The 23413-nt window shown below is 40.5% G+C and overlaps 2 pseudogenes; both read left to right on the forward strand.

Annotated features, from left to right (window-relative positions):
* Positions 1-3407: 3407 nt before the first annotated feature.
* On the forward strand, positions 3408-3940 carry LOC146784427 (signal peptidase complex catalytic subunit SEC11C pseudogene; annotated as a pseudogene).
* Positions 3941-9621: 5681 nt separating this feature from the next.
* On the forward strand, positions 9622-21985 carry LOC146784428 (signal peptidase complex catalytic subunit SEC11C pseudogene; annotated as a pseudogene).
* Positions 21986-23413: the final 1428 nt, after the last annotated feature.

Raw genomic sequence — 23413 nt, forward strand, 5'->3', positions numbered from 1 at the left:
TATCTATCTATCTATCTATCTATCTATCTATCTATCTATCTATCTATCTATCTATCTATCTATCTATCTATCTATCTATCTATCCAGAGGCACTCAGCCTCACGCAATATAGAGCACTGAATACTTACGCCACAATGGCATTATGTGACTGTACTCAACACCTGTTGAACGACAAGGGACGGGTTTCAGCAACCAAGTAACAATGTACATGACTGAGGCACTATGACTCAGACATTACTACAACATGTGTAAATATTAATGAACAGGTGGGACAATTTGATCCATAAAGTACATCTTTACATTTGTTAAATAGCGATACATGGAACATAATTTGTATATAATGTATATAGAAACTACAATTCCCATAATGCCTCATTATGGGCAACACGGGATATCTGTATAAAAAGAAACCAATGTAGGACTTACCCAACTGTGATCAAGACCTTGTGTTGAAATGCGTTGGTGTTAGTGATGTGAATAATATCTTGACAGCTATGATACATTGGAGTGCGGCATCCTTTTGTTTAATTTTGATATAAATATTTATATTTTTCACTGGAAAAAAAACCAAAGGATAAAGTAAAGTAGGTGTGATAAAAAGATTTGTTTTTAATTTCTATGTTAAGCAGAAATTGTGCCCCCTCCCCCTTTCCTGAGTCGCTATCAGCCCCAGGGACCCCATCTCCAGGGGCCCGCATTTTTTAAAGGTAGGTGCCCTGGTGACAACCCAGGGCACCCACCATATACTTGCTGGTGGGGGCAGTGTGAAGAGTCCCGCAGCCCTCGCAGCCCCAGCTAGCTCCCCGAATGCAGCTGGAGCCAGCATTGCGCCCACTTGGAGGGAATAGCTACTAATGATACTCCCTCCAGGAGGGAGCAATATTTTGATCTGTTTCCCTGCCCACTTCAGTGTGGGCAGATGAACAGATCAAAAGTCTACTCCAAGTGGGCGGGAGCATTTTCAAAGTACCCACCCACTGGAAGCAGGCTTTGTGTTTGCTGCCTCTTGGCCAGAGTTTTGAAAATGCTTCCATCATGCAAGAGCAAGCTCAGGTTTCCCTGCCTGTGTTGGTGTGGGCCGGAAAACCGCTGTGTCCGGGGAAGGCTTCTGAGTCGGCCCTCGGGTAAGGGGTCCCCAGGGCCAATAATGGCTCAGGGATGGAGGTTGCATGGCCCCCTCCTCATTTTATTTAATTTTGGCCATAAGCCGGGTTCCTCAAGGCCTTTTGATGCTTGGGAAGGAGGGGCGCCAGGCCCCCTTCCCATTTTTGTATATTTTAGTCCCAGGGGTGGGCCCCCTGAGGTCTTAAGAGGCTTGGGGAGGGGGCATGTGGCCCCTCTTCCTATTTTGTTTAATGTTGGCCCGAGGGTGGGCTTTTGGGGCCTTTTGGAGGTCATGGAGGGGGGCCATGTGGCCACCTCCCCAATTTGTTAGTTTGGGGCCCCAAGGGTGGGCACCCAGGGTACTTTAGAGGCTTGCAGAGGGGGCTGTGTGGCCCAATTTCCCCATTTTGTGAAATTTCGGCCCCAGGGGGAGAATCCCTTGGAACTTATGGCCTTTTGAGGCACAAGGAGAGGGGCAACATGGTCCCCTCCCTGTTTTCTTACATTTCAACCATGGGGTGGGCTCCTGGTGGCCTCTAGAGACTCGGGAGGGGGCAAATCAATTGTATTAATTTGAGAAAAATCTATTTTGGCTGTGGACGCAGCAGCATGTTCCAAAGTGTATGTGTTAGCTCCTCAAATCTCAATAAATGTAACTGTTGTAAGTGAGGTGTGCAGTTTACGGGTTTCTTTAGATCCCTGTAGTGATGGAAGAATGGGTGTAATGTTTTCATCAAAGTTTTCTCCACTAAAGCAAACTTTGAGCAGACCACAAGCAGTGTTTACAAATTTGTATAGTGTGGCTTCAAGTGCTACTGTCATCAAACATTATGTGAGAATAACCTGTAGAGAAACTTTGGCGCCGTTCTCATGTTGTGTGCTTCCACAAAAAAAGTGCTTGCCTTTCACGGAGCTGTGATCATTTTATTTATTCAGCTGCCTGACCATGAATTTTCAGGGGCACACACATTACACTTTACTGCTATTAAAGTGGGTTAGATAGCTAAATATTTTTCAATCTTTTCTGTGGCAGCAGCACAAATGGGCGGAGGAAAGTTATTACACTATGTGGATTTTCAAGGTCTGTCTTGACAGTACAACTGTCACCTGACCGTATGTGATCAACAAAAAAGTGCTTACAGAGTACAACTGAGAGAGGTGCTCAGGCTCCACCCACAGGTTGGGCATCCCTGAGTACAGGATTTGATTGGCCCGAATTGGTGTGCTGCACTAAAGAGACTGCATGTATTGCACTTTTTGGCTTGTGGCAAAGTTTACACTCGATGAAGCATGAAATGGTAGCCAGCCAATGATCATAGTTATAAGCCTAATTGTCTATTATAAACGGTTATGAAAAGTAGGCCTGGGCGTACTTCAAGTGACAAAAACACTCACTGGAGTTCCGCAAGTGGCAGAGTGCAGTGCGAACTGCCATTCGTGCTGATCTTCCTGCCCCTCGAGTAGCAATTTTACTCGAGCAGCAGCTTCCGCTCGCCAACTTACCACTGGTGAGCGCGAGCGGGGAAATAACAACTGCACTACGCGGAGCAGGGTTTTCTGCACTCCGTGAACCCTGTGGAGCGCAGAGTGCAGAAAACTCCGCAAACTCCGTGAAAGGAGCGGAGTTCACCATCCAGGCCAAATGAAAAGCATATATTAAAGTCAATAGGCATTTAGATGTGGATTGTTGTTATTGTATATTAAAATTTACATGTTGTTACATTGAATCCCATAGATTACTGTAGTAGGCACGGTTTTTGATGTTGGCCACCCAATCTGACAAAGACCGGGGGATTTCACTGTGATGATTCTTGTTAGGCTCTGTTGAGTATTTCACATTATTTTGCAAGCTATTTTTCTCTACACATTAGTAACTTTATATCTGTATGCATGATGTTTGCCAATTTAAGTGCACTTGAATAGCCGGTGTTGGGTATAGTGTACAGCCATTGTTGAAGGGTAAGGCTTCATCAGTTCATTGGGAAAAGGATGCCAGGTTTCATAGGTTGATCTCTTTATTAGGAAACTTTGTGACAAAATCAGTAGTTGGACCTTCTTATTGTGAAAAGCAGGAATTAAAGACAATAGAACTTTAAGCATGGATTGTTGTTACACAGTGGTAAAGCCTGTAGGCAGGTACTTTTGTTATATGGATGGGATGATGGGAGACGGTGTTAGCATGTAAGGGACCCACGGAGCAGTGATGGATGCAGTTACCTAGGGTCACCGTTCAAAAAACTGAAGGTGCTCAGGGATATCACAGCATCTCCTATACTTATTTGGCTGCTAAACAGGCCGGCGTTACAATTAATTTGTTTAGGGACATGCAGAGTATGAACAAACAGCAATTTACTACCAAGTACTACATTTTGAGATGATTGTATCATCTGCCCTTATGATATGGAAAGGCCTGATTGTGATTACTGGAAGTGAAAGTCCCATTGTGGTTGTTCTGAGCAGCAGCATGGAGCCAGCACTTAACAGAGGAAAGGTGTTGTTCCTAACAAATTTCCAGGATGATGCATTCGAAGCTGGTGAAATCGCAGTCTTCAAAGTGGAAGGCAGAGATATTCCAGTTGTTAACAGTGTTATCAAAGTTCATGAAAAAGAGAACAGTGACATTAAATTTATTACAAAAGAAGACAACAATGACGTTGATGATTGGGGCTTGTACAGGGATGGTAAAAACTGGCTTGAAAAATATGTTGTTGAGAGAGTAAGAGGGTTTTTATCCTATGTAGGGATGGTTGCTATTATAAAGAATTATTATTAAAAATTTAGTTATGCAGTATTTACAGTTATTGGTACTTTTGTAATACTGAAACGGGAATCTTAACAGAAGATGAAATGACTGTGCCTACTATGAATAGAACATTATAGAAACTTTGCCATGGTTTGCTTTCGTTATTAAAAAATACAAATTGTATGAACATGGTCTCTACCAGTAAATATTTGTTCAAATGTGACACATGTAATTTCACAGATTACTGTGGTAGGCAAGGATTGTGGTGATAGAAGATATGCACCACATAAATCCTTATTAAGCTCTCTTAGTAGAATTAGCATTTTGCTTTACCAACTGTAATTTTGCATACATTTATGCTTTTATGGCTGTTTGCTGGACTGTTGCCCTGTGGAAAGTTATGCTCAGCAGAATGGGCTTAAGTCTGTTGTGATGACAAAACAATGATAAAGGCAGTATGCCAGATTCTTAATTAGGAACATTTATGATAAAGGCACTAGGCCTGGCTTCTTTATTGTGAAAAGTATAAGAGAAAGCCATTAGGCCTCTAACAGTGGATTGCTCTGACACTAGTTACATACTGAAAACATTTATTGGTTACATGTAATTTTACAGATTACCAGTGTAGGTAAGGGTTTGGTGTTGGTCATCCACTCTGACAAACACTGGAACTACATTATTCTTGTTAGGCGTTACTGAAAGGGACTCTATACTTTTATTGCCAACTGAAATTTTTACATGGTTGTAATTTTCTAAATGTATGACTGATGGTTGCCAGCTTCTGCGCATGTCCGTAGACATGTTTTGTAAATAGTTTCAAACTATTGGTGCAGGAAAGAGGCCTTATCAGTTCACTTGGAAGACTTAGACATGATCTGCTTGTAATAAAAAGTTAGGACAAAGTAAGTAGGTCTTGCTTATGTATTGTGAAAGGTATATGTTAACAGCAAACAACTCTTATTATTGCCGTTCCAGTGTAAATTGAAGTCACCAAGGCAGATTTGGTTAGGTAGTTGGTCATAGTTAACTGATATGGTCTCCATTATTTATTCAATGAACAGAAGATTGTCTCCAGGGGGGTGGTAGATCATGTGAATTATGCATAATATCTTGTTGTTGTTCAGGATTTCAATTTCCAGGTGTTCGCAAGAGCACATTGGGGTTGCTTGTGCATGTCTCAAGGAGAGACTGGCTCAATGGATGCAAGCAATGCCACCCCTGATTTTCACTGGTCTACTAAGTCTAACGATGCCGTATTCGAGAGAGACTGTCCAAGATTGATGTAGAGGAATCATTGAGCCATGTTTCAGTTAATATCAGGAGGTATGCATTTTCCATTACTGTGATTCTTTATTTAGAGTCCTTTTGTCTTCTACGGAAAATGCTAATTAAGAACATTAAGATGCAATACTAAAAGTAATCACATCACTAAAACCCTCTAACCACTTCACCGATCCTCTTCCTGCCAAATACCTAAAAGAGTTGATACCGTTGCTTCTGCCTCTATGGACCAAGATTATCAACACTTTGCTGCTTCAAAGAGTAATTCCTGAAAGCCTTAAATCTGGGCAGGTATAGCCCATCCTAAAGAATCCAACGTCAGACCACATGGACTCTTCTAGGGCCCCCAGGTCCTCAGAGGAAGGAACTTGGAGACTCTGAGGGTTTCAGGAAGAGGAAACAGCAAAGTTAAATCCTGATCCAGTTGCCAATGGCCAGCTGGGCCCTTCAGGGAAAAGGCCTCTTGCAGTTTGTTGTGTACCTCTAGTCACAAAGGAGCTCTGCCAACTGACCCTTGGAGTTCATGTCTTTTTTCCTGGGTAAAAGATGGAGGCCTCCTTTCATGTCACAGTCAGCAGGTCCAGTCCTCTTCTGAACTTCTGCAGCTCCAGAAAGAGGCCTGAAGAGGGAGTCTAATGGTGTCACATTGATGGCTGGCACTAGCTTGTGGGTGGTGGTGATTCCTGGGCACTTCCTAACCAATGGTGTAAAAGAGTTCAGGTCATGGCATACCTACTTTTTCAGCAGTTCCTCTTTGCAACAGGCCAAAATGCAATGTGTCAAGGCAATTCCAAGATAGTCAAAGTCTTCAGGCACAAGAAAACTGGACTCTGAGAGCTGGGATGTGTAGGAGCATGTACTATGGACACCACCAGTATTCTCCCACACCTAACACTAAAATCCAGTTTTAAGCAGGAGCTGGACCCACAGCATAAAATTAGACATATGTCTGGTAAGACATATAAGGATTATTCAGCAACAAGCCAGGGGATACGCAAGAATTGTAATCTGGTCCTGTTAGATTCCTTTCAAGGGTGCACATGTATTACATGTGCCTCAGACAGACATTTTAGGCAGCATTTGGCACTGTTGTGACTACAGGAGAAGCAGAGGACCCCACCTGAATATTCAGCTGAGCTTATAGGCGTCATCTCTGCCATTCATGTCAACCTGTCAATCAAAGTGTTCTATTGTGTGGCTCCAGGAAGGAGTTTAACACCTCATTAAAGGCTAAGTACAGGCTAGGCAGTTTTTTGAAAGGTAACAAAAATTAGCCTCAAGGAGCATCGGGCAGGGTTAAGAAAATGCTCTAAAAGTAACTTTTCCTTAAAAAGAATTCAAAATCTTACTTCACTATTACAATTAATTCCGAATAACTATTAAAAATTGTGTTTTCTTGAGCTGGTCCCAAGATGGCAATATTAATACCTTCTGTACTCTGGTTTTCTGAATAAGACAGCAAGATCTGCCATCATGAAAATAGCTTTTGGGGCCTTGTCACTGTAGGAATGATGAAACATTAATGTGTTGTATGTTTCCATTTTTAATACAATTTACCCTATCTTCTGGGCTGTAAGGGGCCTACATAGGGGTGACTTATTAATCTTTAAAAGGGAGGTCTTTGCCTGTCAAATGGGATATCTTGACACGCTGCATTGCATGTTTTACATTGCAGCAGTCAGGCTGCAATGGTAGGCCTGAAGTCATGTTTTTATGCCCACTTTTGTGACTGGCACAATACGTGCTGCAGTCCATAGGTGGTATTTACCATTTAGCTCCTGTGGTCATTTTATGCACTGTATGCTAGGGACCTATAGGCAAGATAATTGTGTCAATTAGGAATAAGCTAATTTAACCATGTTTAAAGATAAAGCACAATTACTTTACTCCTGTTCTACAGAGTAAAGTGCACGGGGTTCAATATCAGCAAAACCAGGGTACAGAGAAATGGTGAATAATCTGGGATGACCATGCAGAAAAGGTAGAGTTAATACACATAGCAACCGAAAATGTGTTAATAAAGAACCAACATTGTGCTTAGTTGGCAGATTTTCTTATATGCAGCCAAGCTTTCATTATTATTGGTCAAATGAGACCGAGAAGGGAGTTGGTCTTTAAATGTTACACATCTTTCATATACACGTTTCACTGGTCACACTCATCTAAACACATATACATGGTTCTAAATATTACACTAAGGCTGATGTTTAATGCACAATAATAAAAATCAACATTAATATTCTAAATGTGTTATCAGTGTTAAAAGATCTATTAAAATTAAAAAACGAATTATGACTTCCAGACACGATATCCAAATAAAAATGACTAACATGCAAACATATTTAAATATTAAAATTAATGACAGTGACAATCTACAACTTGTGATTATCAAACACACACATCTAGTTGTTATGATTAGAATTTTCAGAAACCGTCAGTTAGCAAGACAGACAAACATAAATGTATAATATTTTTCAGATAAATGTTATAGTTTTTTTTTTAACATGGACTGGAAATTTAGGCGTAAAATATGGATGTAACACTAACATTATTACAAACGATGTGAAGATGAATATATTAATTGTGAACATAAATATTTCTCCATACTAACATAACACAATATTAAAAAATGTATACATAACTAATAAAATGAACACACATGAACATATCAGACGTAGTTGTTTTTATGAATTTACCCTGAGATGTGTGTTGTCTTCTAGGTCGGCAGCGTCAGTGCCCCTAATGCCACCAAACATCGCAGGTCGTATCACTTGTGCCACATGCTCGTCCATTGATGTCAAGTCCCCAAGGAATTCCAGACCTCCACCAGTTGTCATTGCAGCTCTCAGGTTCCTTGCCAGCTTTTCCCTGGTCCTGTGCTTGTGATCCTGCCATCTTTTCTTGCACTCCTCCACGATCCAGCACGTTTGTGGTATTGAATTGGCTTTGTGCACTATAGCTATCTGTATACAAATAATTTTGTGGTGAAAAATAGATACTTATCTTGTTTTGTCACCTCAGAAATTAAAATTTAATTTTTCTCCTGAGTAAAGTTCATTATTCTTTTTTGGGAACTCTCCTGGGCCTCACCCCTCTCTTGCTGTTTGGCTTCCTGGCTGGTACCGCCTCCCTAGCTTGCCTTCATCTTCGTTTTCCCATCCAGAAATATAGCTTCATATTTGCATCGCTTGTTGAAGTGAAAGAAGTAGCACATTGATGCAATGTTGAGTTGAGCTGTGCAGCACAAGTACAATTTGCATCACTCAACAGTGAGTTGCTTTGAAGAGCATAGAGCGATGATGCAGAGTTCTGCGCCATTGCATGACACATAATAAGTATGGAGCAGCCCATGTCAAAAAAGGTTATGCATTGTAAAATAACTGTTTTAACGCAATGCAGCTCTGTGTGATGTTCAGTAATTCTTGGCTAAGTTTTGGAGATGATTGACCTTTTGTCTGAGGTACAACATTTCTACATTAACTCCCCACTGATAAAGGAGCTGACATCAAAGACTTCGTTTTTATTCATAATTAGAGCATTGGAATGTTGGGAGCTCCATTGAAGACAATGGAGTGCTCCCTGCCTCTACGGCTGGTAATGGCCCGCAGAGCAACATTCCAATGTTTTACAAAGGCCTCTCAGGGCTCGAGGGGATTTAAATCCCCTCGAGCTTCGAGAAGCCTTTGTTTTATTTGTTAGAACATTATGCCCTCTAGTGGCAGAATGTTCTAATAGCCTTATAGCCCTTCGTAGCAGCACTATACCGGTAATAAAAGTCCCGATCCCTTGTTAAAGTCCCTCGCCTTCGGCTCGGGCCTTTAATGCGGGAGCGGGCCTTTAATAGCCGGTGTAGCCCGCTACTGCGGGCTATAAGGCTATAGTGTGGCACCTGACTACATAACTAATGTATTTAAAGATTAGCAGGTGTTACAAGGCACAGTCCCTAAACTTGCTGGCCTTTTATAAAATGAAATGCAAGTTCTTTAGGTAAAAATTCCGACAAACAAAGAGATCGAATATACGTTACATACTTTCCCCTCCCAAGCGAATGGAGCCTGAACATTTTATTTTTAGAAGTGCTTACTGTGGCTACTGAAACTGGGTGTAGTGTGGCGAGACTTAGCAATGACAGAACTCTTGTGGCTCCTTATGGGCTCAGTAGAACTGTGACTTAAGCCTTAGAGAGTAGTAAAGTCAATGCAGGCTTAGAATATAGGATTCACGGTTGCATGAAGAAGAATAAAGATGTGTTATACTAAGCTCCCTGTGTGCCTTGGTCATTGGCGGGTACCCAGGCTGGGGAGGATACTGCACTAGGTATTTCCAATGGTTACTCCAATTTGGTTTCATTAGTCGAATCTGTGATCTGTATTTCTATAATCCAGCACTTATACCCTGAGCTCTCTGATATGCCTTCACAATGGTGTGAGTGATTTACAAATCTGTAAATAAATAAGTAGAGGAACAGAGTATCCTTAGCCACCAAGACCACTATGTTTTATTTCCAGAGCTTTATTCAACTGCCTAATGTAATCCTGGAGCTGTGCAATCAGTTTGCATCTACTGAAACAAGTAGACGTAAGTACCAGATTGAAATAGTTAATGTTAAGAAATGCAAGTAAGGAAATCCAAGAACTTCTAACTTTATTTAACAGAGCCATTCTGTAACTCTAATTTTAAATGCAGTGCTTAATTTGAGCAGGTGGTTTCAAGTGCTCAGCACAAACATTTAATTGTCAACACCGACACTTATGACAGTCTGCCAAGTGGTGACACTGATTGTCTGAATTAGAGATGAACACAACAGGGGGCGTGGCTTCGGAGCCTCAGAAGATGGCCGCTGTTCTCGGGAGCTCCGCCGAGACGTGAGGATCCGCGACTCCTGCTGGCAATGTTTCACTACTGAAAAACGTCGGACTTGCTGGTTCCGGCAATCGGAACTGCGGCTCGTTGGAATGCTGCCGCTATTTTTTCAAAGGGTGAGCCTAACAAGCCTAATTTAATGTTTTTTCGGTTACCTCACCGTCGCGGCCGCCATTTTGTTTTTTCATCGACCTCTTGCTTCTCACCTGGAGCTGCATGACGATGCTGGTTAACAGTTGACTACCCCTTTTTGTCATTTTCTTTTCCGTTCTTTTGGGCAACGCTTATTATATTTGACCTTCTGGTGTCCCTCCCGGCATTGCCATTTCCTCTCTACCTGCAGTTACTGTGGAACATTATTTTTGACTCCTGCCTGGACTGGTGTTTTTTCACTCTCTTTGCATCTTTTCCCAAGTCTTTACTTGGTTTATTTTCAAAGGACTCTGTGTGTTTTCCTATATATCAACATGCCTCGCGGCAACTCTAGTGGCGCTCGTCCTTCCACCGAGGCGAGTTTAGAGGTCTATAATCCTTTTGATATTCTACAGGAGCACACTGAGGATAGCACCAAAGACTCTGGTGGCGCCAAATCTACTGCTCCGCTTACTCCTCGCTTAAGCGCTAAACAAAGCTCCAAAATACCTTCTGCGTCACCATCTACTTCTGGCAAGCGGGTAAAAACTAACCCACCCTCTCCCACCAATTCTTCATCCCCGATATCTATGGAACTCCTTCTTGACGAGATTCGCGCTCTCAAGCCGCATTTGGAGGAAACTAACGTCAGACTTCAGAATCTGGAAGCCAACTGGTCTCTCACTGAAAAGAGAGTTGGAGACCTAGAAGTACGGGTTGACTCTGTTCAAAATCTCACGGCTCAAGTTCCTCTTCTTTCTAAGGAGGTTGTTCAACTTAGGCAACAAATTGAGAATTTGGAAAATCGAAATAGGCGCAATAATCTGCGCATTTACGGATTAGTTGAAGGCCTTGAAGGTGCTAATCCGATTGCTTTTTTCAAATCTTTTTTACCAACTCTTTTGGGTCTTCCTGAGACACCCTCATTAAATATTCAAAGAGCACATCGTTTAGGTACATTATCCCGTTCTTCTCCCTCATCATCTACTAAGCCGAGAGGAGTCATTCTGTACTTTTTGGAGTATACGGATCTACTCAGAGTTCTTCAGGCTGCCAAACAGCGTGGGAAAATTGCTTGGAATGGTTCTACTCTTTTCTTCGCCCAAGATTATGCTAAAGTGACTGCGGACCGTCGGAAAAAGTTCCTGGAGATGAGACCTGCACTACGCAGCATAAATGCGCGCTACGGCTTATTCCATCCCTGCCTTTTTAAAGTGACTCATAATAATAAAACTACCAGTTATGAAGATCCAATGTTACTCCAGCAATTTCTGAACAGCTGCAGAGCAGAATCCATGGAAGTACCTCAGCCATGAGGGTCTTATGTATTGTAGTAGTATCTGTCTGTTTTTCAACTTTAGTGTTGTTTAGTTTCTCCCCTAATGTTTTTTGTACCATTTTGTTGGATTAACTTTTCCTTCTTCTTCCCCCATTAGGTAGCGATTCTTTGTGGTCCTTCGTCGTTCCCTGTTCTCCTCAACTTGCCTAGCGGATGTCCCTTCCTTACCGTCGTCCTGGAGTCCCCTGTTTTCGGTGTCCCGTCTTCCTTATGTGGCTTCACCAACCCCGTTCTTCATTCCTTTTTGTGGTATGCTTACTTGTTAGCTTATTTCTTCATCACTCGTGTCTGTCGTTTTGTACCTTTATTTTTTGCACCACGTGTTTCTTCTTTCCCTTATCACTTATTACTTATTCTTTTTACTCTCTTCTTTGGTCCTTTTTCTATCTCTGTTGTTTCTCTTTTTCCCTATTTCTAACTCTCAACTTATTCCTTTCATGCCTCTCTGCTTATAATTTATTCTCTTCAAGAATTTCTCTTATGTCATATTTCTCTTTCTTACTCTATCATTACTCCACTAAGAACAAGGTTATTTTCTCTCAAGTTTTTTTTTTTATAAGATGCTTTGTACTTTATTGCCTTTTGTACATATTTGATTCTCACACAATTTTTTGATATCAGTTATATTTGTTAGATGTCGATAACTATACTTACTTGGAATGTTAAAGGTTTGGGTTCCCCCATTAAGCGGCAACGTGTATTATCCCATTTAGCAAGTTTACAGGGGGATATTGTGTTATTACAGGAAATTCATATAAAAGAAGCCGAAATCACCAAATTACGGCGTAATTGGGTGGGTCACGTTTTCGCATCCCCCGGTTCGGGGAAACGTAATGGTGTTGCTATTCTCTGTCATAAACGGTTAAATATCAAAGTTATAAGTCAATCCAATGATTCTGATGGTAGGTGGGTGACTGTATCTTTGTTGATTGATAATATCCCTATAACTATCTTTAATGTATATGCTCCTACCACACAGGATAAATTATTTTGGCCCCAGATGCTTACATCTTTAATGCAATCTTCTGATGATTATCTGATTTTGGGGGGGGATTATAACACAATTGTGGATCCTATTATAGATCGAAGATCCAATTGCCACTTTTCGCCCTCTTCCATGCACACTCAATTTATTTCCACACTTTCCCAACGTTCTCTTGTTGACTCCTGGAGAATCTGCCATCCTACACTTAGAGAATATACATACTACTCACCGGCTCATTCTTCCCAATCCCGGATTGACTACATTTTTATTTCTAAGGCCTTGACTCAACATATTCGCCACTCTGAAATAGGTTCTATTTTAATTTCTGATCATGACCCAGTTTCTTTACGCCTGGATTTACTCCCCCCCACCAAAGGTACCAGAAGGTGGAGGTTCAATAACTCTCTCCTATTAGATTCCAAGTTTACCCCAGCCTTCCTCGAATTTTCCTCCCTATTTTTTACAGAAAATGAATCTCCTACAATTTCCCCTCAGGTGTTATGGGACACTTTTAAGGCTGCTTCTAGAGAATTCATTATTTCATTTGTTTCTCGTAAAAAACGCGCCGCCTACCACTCCTTACAATCGATTAACTTGCAAATTAAACAATTGGAACACTCTTATTATTTAACTAAGTCTCGTTCTGATTTGGATAAGCTTCTCAAAGCCAAATTCTCCTTTAATAAGCTTTCCACGGAATCTGCAAATTTATTTTTACTCAAATCTAGTGCCAAGTATTATTCTGCACAAAATAAGGCAGGTAATCTTCTTGCCAAATATCTTAAAGTTAAGAGAGAACGTACTAGAATTGAATCTATTGTCTCTTCATCAATTATCACTCTTCATAACGATGAGGATATCCTACTGGAATTCACTAACTTTTATCAAAATCTCTATACTCCGGAGTCTCCTCCTCTGTCAACTGACATTGATCACTATTTATCCTCTATTCCTTCCCCTTACTTTCCAGATATCGATTTTGCCCCTTTAGAAGCACCTGTTGACCCTAAAGACATTTTGGAATCTATCCAAGTGCTTAAAAAAGGCAAGGCTCCTGCACCAGATGGGTTCACGATAGAATTCTATTTACATTTCTCCAATCTGCTCGTTCCTAAACTCCATCAGTTATTTTCATTCTTTGTATCGTCCAAACAATCTGGGGGCTCCTTTCAGGAAGCCTTAATTTGTCTCCTTCCTAAAGAAAATAAAGACCATACCTTATGTAAAAACTATAGGCCTATTTCTCTAATCAATCTGGACTATAAAATATTTGCAAAAATTCTAGCGCTTCGTCTCGACAAGATTTTACCTAAATTAATTGGTAGGGAACAATGTGGTTTCATTAAGGGTCGTCACCTCTCTGACAATACTCGACTCTTTTTTAATGTACTAAGTAAGTCCCACTCCTACAAGTCTTCTTTAGCTGCTATTGCATTAGACGCCGAAAAGGCATTTGATAGAGTTAACTGGCAATTTATGTTTGCAGTCCTTGTTTGGTTTGGTTTTGGCCCAAAATTCCTTGCATACATCTCTTTACTGTACTCCTTTCCTAGGTCCTTTATATTAGCAAACGGTCTTGTCTCCTCTTCGTTTCCCCTTTTTAGGGGTGTACGACAGGGGTGTCCCCTCTCTCCTCTTCTTTTTATTTTAGCATTAGAATCCTTCTTGACAAAAATTCGAGAGAATAAAGATATCACCGGTTTTTCTTATGGGGATAAGCATTTGAAACTTTCTGCTTATGCGGACGATATACTTTTATTTATCTCTAACCCCCAATCCTCTATTCCATCATTTTTATCTGAAGTTTCTGAATTTGCGAAAGTATCAGGTTACAAACTTAATGTGGATAAGTGTGAAATCCTCCCTCTAAATAAATTTTGTCTTCATGTAGATTTCTTGGCCTCTTCTTTTCATTGGAGCCCTTCTAAAATCAAATATTTAGGATTGTGGTTTCAATCCTCAGTTAAGGACACTGTAGCACTAAATCTTAAAAATCTATTAACAACTCTAAAAGACTCTACAACTCGGTGGCATCCTTTGTTTTTATCCTGGTGGGGCAGATTGGACTCTATTAAAATGATGTTAGTTCCAATAATCTTGTTCTATCTCTCTAATCTTCCAATTAATATTCCTAAATCTTGCTATAAAAATATTTACTCCATCTTATCGAAATTCTTATGGCACCAGAAGAAAGCTAGGATGTCTTTTGCAAAACTTAAATGTCCTAAGCATTTGGGTGGAGTTAATTTTCCGGATTTTGCTTCTTATCATATCTCATTCTTCCTTCAGCATTCTGTTTCCTTATTATCTGCCCAGGTGTCTGACACCGCTTCTCAGCCTTTGTGGGTAGACGTTGAATCTTCTTTCTTTCACCCCTTCAATTTTGAAGAATTTGTGTCACTGTCTCATATTCCCAAGAAATTCTCCCTTCCTATTCTTAAAAACTCTGGGAAAATGTTTTCTCCTCTTTTCCTGGACGGATTAGATGATCGCTCTCGTTTTTTGCAGTCTTCCTTGTGGTATAATCCCCTTATTAAAATAAGAAATAGGATGCTTTTTTGGAAGGACTGGAAGGATCTTGGTATTAGTTGGACTCACCAACTCTTTCACGAAGGTACTTGTGTTTCCTTTTCTATTCTTCAATCCCGTTTTTCTTTACCAACTTCCTTTGAATTTAAATATAATTTACTGAGTACAGCTGCACAAACTAGTTATGATTCCCTTTCTGATTCCATCACTCATACCAATTCCTCCCCTCTTCTTCTCCCTTATTTACTTGCTTCTTCTTCTGCTTCCCAAATTTACAAGAAGTTACGGGATACTTCTAGCACCCGTGATAAATCTAAAGTAGAAAATGACTGGGAATCAGATTTAGAGGACTCTTTTTCTGTCTCCACATGGCAAAAAATTTGGATTAAGATAAGGAAGTCGTCTAGAGCAGCCAATACAACTCAAACTTTATTTTTTATATACAATAGACTTTTGATTACTCCTGCTAAACTACATATGATTGACCCCTCTATTCCCTCCACTTGCTGGTCTTGTTCAGCTTCAATGGCAGATCTTAAACATATGTTATTTACATGTCCCGTGATTTATAAATTTTGGAATGATGTGTGGCAACAGATTAACAAAATTTTTTCTACACATTTTCCCTTTAATTTTTCACATATATTCTTAGGCAGTATCTCAGACATATGGTCCTCTTCCACTTTTAACACTTCCATTATTGATCTTCTTATAGCTGTAGCGTTTCAACAAATCACCAAATCTTGGAGGGAGGCCTCAAAAGTCTCGTTTCAGGCTTGGTGGTACGGGGTCTGTTATCACCATAGGCTAGACAGGGCCTATGTTTACCCCATTACACTGGCTATTAAGCGTGACTTACTATGGGTGCCAATCACGAATTTTTTAAATGTAGTTGCACGATCTATACCCACCCATACTCCTACTGCGGAAGAGGTTCCCAAACCTCCGTGAAGTACCCTTGATGGTTTCAAGTATATATGCATATAGAGTGTTTTATATTTATTTATTTATGCATTTTTATTGGAAAAGTTCTTGTACTTTTATTGTATCTGTATACTCTTTTTCCATATCTCTATATACCAATGATTATGTTCTTATCATATATATTTTGCTCTGTTAATTGATCATCCTTACTCCCTTCCTTTTCTTTCTCTTTCCTTCTTTATTTATTATTTTCTTCCCCTTGCTTATGATAATAATAGCATTTTAGTCTGTTTCTGCATATGTTTGTTTTATCATAATTCTGCTGTATTTAAATTTCAATAAACTTTCTTTAAAACTTAAGAGATGAACACAACAGTGTTTACTTATTTAATATACATTACAAATGACTAATTCTGCCGTCCATGCCATTCTTATAGCTTTAGGGGCCTGGAAACGTGAATTGTTCCAATTGTAGGAGTGTAATGGTTAGTAGTTGCGTTGGTACTGTCATTGGCAGCGCTGGCAGGAGCAAGAGATCATGCAAGATGCAGTGGCCTCCTGAGGAGGGTCCTGACACTTATTTGTTTACAAGTTAAGCACTGCTTAAATGTGTGGACATGTCAGTAATGAAAACGAGAGGGTGCTACTGAACAAGCGAGAATTTAACAAGACAGCATAGTACATTGACTGATATTCAGAAAAGTAATTGAGGGATACAAAGACAGAATGTTTTACTCAGTCAGTCTCTAAAACGGGGTGGTAATAATAGGAAGTATGGATATATTTTGAAAAAATTGGGAATATCAGCTGATTCCAGCATTTTAGGGAGTCTCTCACTAACCTGCAGCTGAAACAGGTAAAGTAATAATAGATTCATTGAATATATGGTATTCAATCTTTGAACCTTACTGTAATATTTAAAATGTGGTAAACAATATGTTGCATGATAGAGGTAATTGTTTAGAAAACCGTGCTAAGTGCAAACGAAACATACCTGGTGGCATTTTTAAGAAATTGGATAAAAAAACTATTGTTTTTGCACAAAAACAATTATTTTAATATTCCCAACAGTTGACAGCTATATAAATACACGTAATTGTAAGGTAGTTGCCTTTAGATTTAAATTTCTAAATGTCGGATGAGACATTGAAAGCAAGTGATTTTACAATTACAAAACTTGAGGATGAGTTGGCTGTTGCCTTACTAATGGTGCAATAAACAAATGGGTGTCCAGTCAGGGCTCAGCCACACACACACACATTGCTCGCTGTGTCCGCACCAAGCGCACCCTCTCTCTCTTTCTCTCGCTCTCTCTCTCCGTCTGCGCAGCTGTTGCACATTCCTTCGTCACTCCCTTACAGAAAATAAGACTACAGATGGCGGCTGCTTGTGAACAAAGTCAAGACTAGATCTGGCTTGTTAAGCTGTAGTGCCACGATGCCTTGCTATTCCTCCCTGTGCACCTGCCAAGGAGGTTAATAGCATTTCAGATTGCTGTACCTTGTTTTTCTTCATTTCTCTTGCTTGGCAACTAGCTGCCTTCAAACCGTTGATAACAATGCAGTCCATACAGAGCAATTTGTTTATTTTTATCGTTCATGTACACACTAGCTTTTTTCCAACCTGTATGTTTACCCAGTGAAATTGGATAAGGAAAAGGCCTTGTTTTTCTATTCTGCTGAATGTAATTCTGTTCAGGGAGCTGCATATAAATAGGTCGTATCTACATCTCAAATGCTGGAACAAGGATCACGGCCGTCCTGCAAAAATGCAGACTATATAGTCCTGGATCTACATTTTAGTTCGTACAGTTATATAATTCTGTGTACAAAATAGTCTGAGACCGACTATATAGGCCTGGATCTACTTTTTCCTCAGTACAGTTATATGATTTTGTGTAAAACATAGTGTGTGATCTGCCTCGTTTAGGAGTCACAATAGATTTCAGAAGCAGCATGATGAAAGAGATCGGACCTGATTAAGGCTTAATATCTATCTATCTATCTATCTATCTATCTATCTATCTATCTATCTATCTATCTATCTATCTATCTATCTATCTATCTATCTATCTATCTATCTATCTATCTATCTATCTATCTATCTATCTATCTATCTATCTATCTATCTATCTATCTATCTATCTATCTATCTATCTATCTATCTATCTATCTATCTATCTATCTATCTATCTATCTATCTAGTTATCTATCTATCCAGAGGCACTCAGCCTCACGCAATATAGAGCACTGAATACTTAGGCCACAATGGCATTATGTGACTGTACTCGACACCTGTTGAACGACAAGGGACGGGTTTCAGCAACCAAGTAACAATGTACATGACTGAGGCACTTTGACTCAGACATTACTACAACATGTGTAAATATTAATGAACATGTGGGACAATTTGATCCATAAAGTACAGCTTTACATTTGTTAAATAGCGATACATGGAACATAATTTGTATATAATGTATATAGAAACTACAATTCCCATAATGCCTCATTATGGGCAACACAGGATATCTGTATAAAAAGAAATCAATGTAGGACTTACCCAACTGTGATCAAGACCTTGTGTTGAAATGCGTTGGTGTTAGTGATGTGAATAATATCTTGACAGCTATGATACATTGGAGTGTGGCATCCTTTTGTTTAATTTTGATATATATATTTTTATTTTTCACTGGAAAAAAAACCAAAGGTTAAAGTAACGTTATACTTAGGTGTGATAAAAAGATTTGTTTTTAATTTCTATGTGAAGCAGAAATTGTGCCCCCCTCCCCTTTCCTGAGTCGCTATCAGCCCCAGGGACCACATCTCCAGGGGCCCGCATTTATTAAAGGTAGGTGCCCTGGTGACAACCATATACTTGCTGGTGGGGGCAGTGTGAAGAGTCCCGCAGCCCTCGCAGCCCCAGCTAGCTCCCCGAATGCAGCTGGAGCCAGCATTGCTCCCACTTGGAGGGAATAGCTACTAATGATACTCCCTCCAGGAGGGAGCAATATTTTGATCTGTTTCCCTGCCCACTTCAGTGTGGGCAGATGAACAGATCAAAAGTCTGCTCCCAGTGGGCGGGAGCATTTTCAAAGTTTCCACCCACTGGAAGCAGGCTTTGTGTTTGCTCCCTCTTGGCCAGAGTTTTGAAAATGCTTCCATCATGCAAGAGCAAGCTCAGGTTTCCCTGCCTGTGTTGGTGTGGGCAGGAAAACCGCTGTGTCCGGGGAAGGCTTGTGAGTCGGCCCTCGGGTAAGGGGTCCCCAGGGCCATTAATGGCTCAGGGATGGAGGTTGCATGGCCCCCTCCTCATTTTATTAAATTTTGGCCATAAGCCGGGTTCCTCAGGGCCTTTTGATGCTTGGGAAGGGGGGGCGCCAGGCTCCCTTCCCATTTTTGTATATTTTAGTCCCAGGGGTGGGCCCCCTGAGGTCTTAAGAGGCTTGGGGAGGGGGTCATGTGGCCCCTCTCCCTATTTTGTTTAATGTTGGCCCGAGGGTGGGCTTTTGGGGCCTTTTGGAGGTCATGGAGGGGGGGCCATGTGGCCACCTCCCCAATTTGTTAGTTTGAGGCCCCAAGGGTGGGCACCCAGGGTACTTTAGAGGCTTGCACAGGAGGCTGTGTGGCCCAATTTCCCCATTTTGTCAAATTTCGGCCCCAGGGGGAGAATCCCTTGGAACTTATGGCCTTTTGAGGCACAAGGGGAGGGGCAACATGGTCCCCTCCCTGTTTTCTTACATTTCAACCATGGGGTGGGCTCCTGGTGGCCTCTAGAGACTCGGGAGGGGGCAAACCAATTATATTAATTTGACACCCTGGAGCCTAATTTTAAGAAAAATCTATTTTGGCTGTGGACGCAGCAGCATGTTCCAAAGTGTATGTGTTAGCTCCTCAAATCTCAATAAATGTAACTGTTGTAAGTGAGGTGTGCAGTTTATGGGTTTCTTTAGATCCCTGTAGTGATGGAAGAATGGGTGTAATGTTTTCATCAAAGTTTTCTCCACTAATGCAAACTTTGAGCAGACCACAAGCAGTGTTTACACATTTTTATAGTGTGGCTTCAAGTGCTACTGTCACCAGACATTATGTGAGAATAACCTGTAGAGAAACATTGGCTCCGTTCTCATGTTGTGTGCTTCCACAAAAAAAGTGCTTGCCTTTCACGGAGCTGTTATCATTTTATTTATTCAGCTGACCATGAATTTTCAGGGGCACACGCATTACACTTTACTGCTATTAAAGTGGGTTAGATAGCTAAATATTTTGCAATCTTATCTGTGGCAGCAGCACAAATGGGCGGAGGAAAGGTATCACACTATGTGGATTTTCAAGGTCTGTCTTGACAGTACAACTGTCACCTGACCTTATGTGATCAACAAAAAAGTGCTTACAGAGTACAACTGAGAGAGGTGCTCAGGCTCCACCCACAGGTTGGGCATCCCTGAGTACAGGATTTGATTGGCCCGAATTGGTGTGCTGCACTAAAGAGACTGCATGTATTGCACTTTTTGGCTTGTGACAAAGTTTACACTCGATGAAGCATGAAATGGTAGCCAGCCAATGATCATAGTTATAAGCCTAATTGTCTATTATAAACGGTTATGAAAAGTAGGCCTGGGCGTACTTCAAGTGACAAAAACACTCAGCGGAGTTCCGCAAGTGGCAGAGTGCAGTGCGAACTGCCATTCGTGCTGATCTTCCTGCCCCTCGAGTAGCAATTTTACTCGAGCAGCAGCTTCCGCTCGCCAACTTACCACTGGTGAGCGCGAGCGGGGAAATAACAACTGCACTACGCGGAGCAGGGTTTTCTGCACTCCGTGAACCCTGTGGAGCGCAGAGTGCAGAAAACTCCGCAAACTCCGTGAAAGGAGCGGAGTTCACCATCCAGGCCAAATGAAAAGCATATATTAAAGTCAATAGGCATTTAGATGTGGATTGTTGTTATTGTATATTAAAATTTACATTTTGTTACATTGAATCCTATAGATTACTGTAGTAGGCACGGGTTTTGATGTTGGCCACCCAATCTGACAAAGACCGGGGGATTTCACTGTGATGATTCTTGTTAGGCTCTGTTGAGGATCTCACATTATTTTGCAAGCTATTTTTCTCTACACATTAGTAACTTTATATCTGTATGCATGATGTTTGCCAATTTAAGTGCACTTGAATAGCCGGTGTTGGGTATAGTGTACAGCCATTGTTGAAGGGTAAGGCTTCATCAGTTCATTGGGAAAAGGATGCCAGGTTTCATAGGTTGATCTCTTTATTAGGAAACTTTGTGACAAAATCAGTAGTTGGACCTTCTTATTGTGAAAAGCAGGCATTAAAGACAATAGAACTTTAAGCATGGATTGTTGTTACACAGTGGTAAAGCCTGTAGGCAGGTACTTTTGTTATATGGATGGGATGATGGGAGACGGTGTTAGCATGTAAGGGACCCACGGGGCAGTGATGGATGCAGTTACCTAGGGCCGCCGTTCAAAAAACTGAAGGTGCTCAGGGATATCACAGCATCTCCTATACTTATTTGGCTGCTAAACAGGCCGGCGTTACAATAATTTGTTTGGGGACTTGCAGAGTATGAACAAACAGCCATTTACTACCAAGTACTACATTTTGAGATGATTGTATCATCTGCCCTTATGATATGGAAAGGCCTGATTGTGATTACTGGAAGTGAAAGTCCCATTGTGGTTGTTCTGAGCAGCAGCATGGAGCCAGCACTTAACAGAGGAAAGGTGTTGTTCCTAACAAATTTCCACGATGATGCAATCGAAGCTGGTGAAATCGCAGTCTTCAAAGTGGAAGGCAGAGATATTCCAGTTGTTAACAGTGTTATCAAAGTTCATGAAAAAGAGAACAGTGACATTAAGTTTATTACAAAAGAAGACAACAATGACGTTGATGATTGGGGCTTGTACAGGGATGGTAAAATCTGGCTTGAAAAATATGTTGTTGAGAGAGTAAGAGGGTTTTTATCCTATGTAGGGATGGTTGCTATTATAAAGAATTATTATTAAAAATTTAGATATGCAGTATTGACAGTTATTGGTACTTTTGTAATACTGAAACGGGAATCTTAACAGAAGATGAAATGACTGTGCCTACTATGAATAGAACATTATAGAGACTTTGCCATGGTTTGCTTTCGATATTAAAAAATACAAATTGTATGAACATGGTCTCTACCAGTAAATATTTGTTCAAATGTGACACATGTAATTTCACAGATTACTGTGGTAGGCAAGGATGTGGTGATAGAAAATATGCACCACATAAATCCTTATTAAGCTCTCTTAGTAGAAATAGCATTTTGCTTTACCAACTGTAATTTTGCATACATTTATACTTTTATGACTGTTTGCTGGACTGTTGCCCTGTGGAAAGTTATGCTAAGCATAATGGGCTTAAGTCTGTTGTGATGACAAAACAATGATAAAGGCAGTATGCCAGATTCTTAATTAGGAACATTTATGATAAAGGCAGTAGGCCTGGCTTCTTTATTGTGAAAAGCATAAGAGAAAGCCATTAGGCCTCTAACAGTGGATTGCTCTGACACTATGTTGCATACCGAAAAAATGTATTGGTTACATGTAATTTTACAGATTACCAGTGTAGGTAAGGGTTTGGTGTTGGTCATCCACTCTGACAAACTCTGGAACTACATTATTCTTGTTAGGCGTTACTGAAAGGGACTCTATACTTTTATTGCCAACTGAAATTTTTACATGTTTGTAATTTTCTAAATGTATGACTGATGGTTGCCAGCTTCTGCGCATGTCCGTAGACATGTTTTGTAAATAGTTTCAAACTATTGGTGCAGGAAAGAGGCCTTATCAGTTCACTTGGAAGACTTAGGCATGATCTGCTTGTAATAAAAAGTTAGGAGAAAGTAAGTAGGTCTTGCTTATGTATTGTGAAAGGTATATGTTAACAGCAAACAACTCTTATGGGTAGATTGTTATTACACTGTGTTAAAGTGGTGGGCAGGCATTTTGTTTTATGAAATCTCGCAGCTCACTGTAGTAAGCAAGGCTTTAAGGTGTTCCACCTGAACAAACCATGAGGACAGACAGCGTGCACTATGGTAATCCTTATTAGGTTCAATTAGTAGGGATTTTGTATTGCTTTGACAATGGTATTTTGTACATATTTGTAATTTTATTATGGTATATCTGATGGCTGCGTTGTGGCAATGCTTCTGAACCAGCACAGTAAGTCTGAGTTGCCTATGGTGGCAAGCCAATGAAAAATGTTATAAGCTCGATTGTTTGTAATAAAAAGTTGCAATAAAGGCAGCAAGGCTGACATATTGATTGTGAAATGCATACATTAAAACCAATAAGCATTTAAGGTTATATTGTTACTATTGTAATGAGCAAGCATTTTAGTGCTGGTACTCCCTCTCTGACAACCTGCAGACATACACTATTTGTATCAGAATCCTTGTTAAGCACTCTTAGAAGAGAGTGTATTTTGCTGCGCTGACTGGAATTCTGTATGCTTTGTAA

The sequence above is a fragment of the Triturus cristatus genome, chromosome 11 (assembly GCF_964204655.1).
Source record: "Triturus cristatus chromosome 11, aTriCri1.1, whole genome shotgun sequence".
Lineage (NCBI taxonomy): Eukaryota > Metazoa > Chordata > Amphibia > Caudata > Salamandridae > Triturus > Triturus cristatus.